We start from the raw sequence: 4,855 nt of genomic DNA on the forward strand, positions 1-4,855 counted from the left end.
AAAATTTAATCAGTAAAGACCCAAAAGTAACAGGGCATAGCAGGCATTCAGGTGCTAATACAAGCATACAGTATCCATAATGGAACGAGAGAAAGTTTGGTTTGGTTTGTGGGACTTAACGTCCCAAAGTGACTCAAACTATGAGAGAAGCCGTAGTGGAGGACTCCGGAAATTTCGACCACCTGGGGTTCTTTAATGTGCACTGACATCGCACAGCACACGGACACACACAGTATGAAAGAGCACTGAACAACGGTTCAAAGGAAGGCTCAGTTCGCAAGCCGAGTGAACATTTTGACAAGGGGACTCGTCTTCGTCCCTAGTCGTCTTGTCAAAACGTTCGCTCGGCTTGCGAACTGAGGCTCCCCTTCAAGCACATAGTATGTCACATGAAAAACATGTACGGCTGAATATTAGTGGCAAGCCTTATTTCACTTGCCCTTAAAATTTTTTAGGATATTGATTGATTGATTGAAAAATTTACTGCCACTGATATAGGAGGTTCCCCTACTCCCCTACTCAAGTACGCAGGCCCGAATACGGGCTGGGACTCCCATGACTAGAAGCGCGCAAGAATACACTGATTCTTTGCGGCCTCAGCCGCCAGGCAGACAACTTCTTTTGGGTCTCAAGGTTTTCACTTTGTAGAAGCAACTCCCAAGCTTCCGAATCTTGAATCTCGGCCATTATCCCAAGCGAAAAGGGGCATTGCTGGATTATGTGGTCTAGTGTACCTCTCTGTCCACAGTGTTTACAGTTTCCGTGTTGTCTGTCCCCTATTTTTAAGTGGTGCAGCCATACTGGGTTGGGGTAATTTCCGGCCTGTAGACTACGAAGACTTTTGGCCTCATCGTTGTTTAGCTCTTTATGTGGAGTGGAGAATGTTTTTCTCTTGAGTTTGTAGTATTCAGTGATCTCGTGGTAGGTGTTGAACCTCTCCTCGGGTTCTGGGTTGTTGACCTGCTCGACATTCGTCCGGTGGTAGATATCTCGGGCGAACGCGTGAGCGGCTACATTTCCAGACACTGATTCGTGGCCTAGGGTCCATTTTATTGTGATCCTCCGTTGGATCTCCCTCGATTCGGGAATTTTCTTAGCCGCGGCTGATACACTTCTTTTTGTCAAGTTCCAAATGGTTGTTTTGCTGTCACTTATAATCACTTTAGCTTTTGTGCCGACGCAGCGCAATTGCTACTTCTTCAGCTATTACCGTATTTCTTGTTTTTATCAATCCCGTGATTAGAGGGTCTCCGGTTCCGTCCACCACTGCCGCGACTGCAGCTCCCAATTTCCCGGTGGCTGTGTCAGTGTGCACCATGGACTTCGGGTCAAGCTTGCGCATCTCCTTTTCGATGGCTTTGGCTCTGTCTTCTCTTCTCTCTTTGTTGTGAATGGGGCTTACGCTTCTTGGCATGGGTGGGATGTACAGGTTGGTTCTACAGTTTTGGCTCAGGCTGATCTTGGGGTCCATCCCTCTGCCGTTCTTGAGCCCGACCCATTCTAGAATTTGCCTTCCCGTCTCGGTTGACTGAATCTCTCCATTTGCGCTATCCATGATTCCATTATTTCCTCCCATGTGTTGTGTACACCCATTCCCAGCAGTCTGGTCATGGAGGTGCCACTGGGAGTACGCTTTTGATGCTTTTCCTTATTACGACATCTATTTGTTCCCTTTCCCTTGCTGTCAGGTTTAGATAGGGTGTTGCATATCCTACCCTACTGATGATATAAGCTTGTACTAATCTTAGCAAGCTCTTTTCTTTGAGTCCCCGGTTTTTGAGAGATACCCTTCTGATGAGACCAGCTACTTGCGCAGCATAGTTCTGTAGTTTGGCTATTAGGAACCCGTTTTCTGGTGTCTTCCTGGATGATGAGCCCAAGAATCCTAATCTGATTAACCTGGGGCACTTTTTGACAATCCACTGTGATTTCGAAGCTTGGCTTCTCCTTTTTGTTCGTGTAGATTAGTAGTTCTGATTTTTGCAGTGAACACTTGAGGCCTATATTTTCCGCATACTCTGTGATCATTCTAGCCGCGCACTGGAGCTTCTCTTGTATTTCTAAGTAAAATTAACCAAATCATCCGAGTTGGTAATGCAAGCAAATTTCCTTTTTTAATTGTTTCTTTTGCATCCGTAACACAATAGCTTTCCACTTCTCCGCAAAGAAGATATGTTGTCTATCACAAGAAATGTGGATTAAAGGAAAAAAAAAATAGTGCTAACGAGGCACAGAATACAAACAAAAGAAGCTCTCGGGGCATGACTGGCTTATTCAAGTTTGAAAATATATAAGTGAAAGGAGCAACTGTAAACTAAAACCAATGAAACCTGTGGGGTTACCTATTATCACGCGAGGCGCTGGCGACCCGTTACAAAGGGTACAGCCACCATCACCATCACCACCATCAGCTTAATAGTCCACACTCTCACATTGATCTTTAGAAGCTCACAAAGTCCTAAAACAAAAAATAATCTTAGCTGCCTTGGTTGAGGCTGCGATTTTTTTCTATGCAAGTTCATCACTGTTTGTTCCTTTCTTATTTATTTTCAGGTAAATAAAAGTTCTTTCAATTGTAAGTCGATCAGAATATGTCAAATGAACTTATTTTCCCTGTGATTTGTGTCCCCTTAGCACTTTCTTTTTTTAAGTTTTGGTCACAAGTCTACGGTTTATGTGTATCTCATCCTGAAGCCGATTTTATTGCTACCACAGGCTGTTTCCACAAATATACAAGAGTATACGTAGGCAGGAAGATTTTTCGCTACTGTGCCTTTACCACAGCAATGCAACTGGTTGCGCCTCACAGGTCCCAAGCACTGAAGCATTGTGTGAGGGAGGATTATACATAGACACAGATAGTATCAAGAGTACACCGTGATCGAGAGCATGACCAACACGATTATACCAGTCACTAAAAAGTAAGAACATTTTTTTTTTTTTTATCCTTGTTCCAATGTTTCCACTTCAATGTAAAATCTGGATTTCCACTGAACTGCCTAGTCAGAAAAGCAGAGAAAAGTCCCTAACACTCACTGCACTACCCTGCTATGACACCTTTCTGACGCTGCCTACATTGCATGTCTGGCCATAGCCTCCTCTAGAAAAAATAGAGAAGGCTATGGTCTGGCCTAACTGAACCTTCATTCTTGCTAGGATGACTTCATGCACTAGTGGCGCAAAAATTATCGTAAAAGTTCTTTGAAAGCGCCGTGGAAGAACAAAAAAAAAATAAATTAAAACTTTGCCCCATCGGCATGTGCCGAGCAAACCACACATCTCCTTTCGTCTCGGAATCGTTGTGGAGGATGCCAAGTTTGACTTCGAATGTAGGTTAATTGGCGGTGTTAATAGCGCCACTTCGAGCGCGTGTGAAGCAGACAATCCGGTTTGTTACAATGATAGAACACGGAAGTGAACGCATGATTCTTCCTGTCGTTCGTTCAATGCATATCAGAGATCTCGCCGAGGTTTCTGCTAAGCCCTTCTGCTAATGCCTCAAGACGCAGGAGTTGTCTTCTTGCAGCTGCATTATAGTTTCGTATTATCGTTATCAGCAAAAAAACCTACCAGTGACAGTAAAAGCAGATGCTACTCAGCGGAAACACGGAAGTTATCATGCCGGTTTGTCGAACTCGGGAACACGCAACACGCACTTCCTCGCAACCGTCGCTTTCCCCACCTCGTAGTAACAAACAGAAAGCACGCGATATCCCGGAACTTGTGTAATTTTAAACAGCGAATGCATGCGTGAAAACTGTTGTAAGTATAAATAAACTGGAATGCTAGCATGCCCCGCTTCTCAAGAGCTGTCGTCATTTTGAACAGAGACCCAAATTGGGCTAACAATGATGTTGAAATGAATTCGATTCTTACAGCAGCGTGTAAGTACTTCCAAAGCGCACTCACCTTCAGGAGTTCCTCACGCGCTGCCAGCCGCCTGGAGCAGAGACCGCGTTGTGCTCGCGTTTGTGTGGGTCATCTACCCTTGAGACACCCGATATAGGAACACAGTCGAGTACTGCCTCCTTTTCCGTCACTATATTGTTCTTGGCGAGCCGTCACAAACACCAGTTCCAACAAGCGGTGCACGTCCAGTTGTATCCACTGCGGGAAAACATCGGGAGTAGCACTCATCCTATCAAAAAATCTCGATTGGACCCATTCGCCGACTTCTTCCGTACCATTTTATTGTATTTCGCGTACAAAACCGGCCCACCCTCCTCAACTCTCGTCCGGCGCATTATGGGAGGCCTCGGGGCACTCTCCTGCCCCGCTGTGCTCTTGCTTCCGTCGGCGCACCGGTTTCATATTTTTATTTGTTTACTCGCACGGCATGCATAGCACGCACGTAACCACAGATTGTCAGGACTTGACAGCGCGCCGCCGAAGTAAATGATTTTAGTGATTTTAGCAATTTTAGCCCTGAGCGGTGTCAAACGCGTGGAAAGTAAGCGAAGGAGTGGCCGGTATCTCTGGCGTTCCTCAAATTTATTTTCTTCGAAGGTTGATCCAGCCCTAATCGCGCTCCACTGCTCCGGCAAGTAAAAAAAAGTTTGTTTTATTGAGGCCCCATTAAACATTAAGCTAAACGACAACAAAAAACAAGCTAGAGTAGCCAGCGGTAGCCAGTGCCACTGTAGCTTCGTAGTACTGTAGTACTACGGCACATCAAAACAAAACAAACCACGCGGAAAACTAAAGGAAGGCGCACGAGACACGAGAACCCAACATCACATCGTGAAAAAGAAAATAACACAAACAAAATTAGTGAATAATTTTTACGTAAAATGAAGGTGTTGATTTTAGAATATATAGCTACTTGAGTTTTTGTAATACAAGTCAACTCAAGCCT

General features: G+C 44.9%; 1 protein-coding gene across 1 annotated transcript in view; it reads right to left on the reverse strand.

Annotated features, from left to right (window-relative positions):
- smash (smallish) overlaps positions 1–4,629 on the reverse strand; it is a 37,232-nt gene extending 32,603 nt beyond the window's left edge. The window contains exon 1 of the mRNA XM_084602953.1: positions 3,910–4,629. The gene's annotated coding sequence lies outside the window, so the exon portion shown is untranslated. The remainder of the gene's footprint in view (positions 1–3,909) is intronic.
- Positions 4,630–4,855: the final 226 nt, after the last annotated feature.

This window comes from Amblyomma maculatum, chromosome 4 (assembly GCF_055883805.1).
Source record: "Amblyomma maculatum isolate TAMU_Amacu chromosome 4, ASM5588380v1, whole genome shotgun sequence".
NCBI lineage: Eukaryota > Metazoa > Arthropoda > Arachnida > Ixodida > Ixodidae > Amblyomma > Amblyomma maculatum.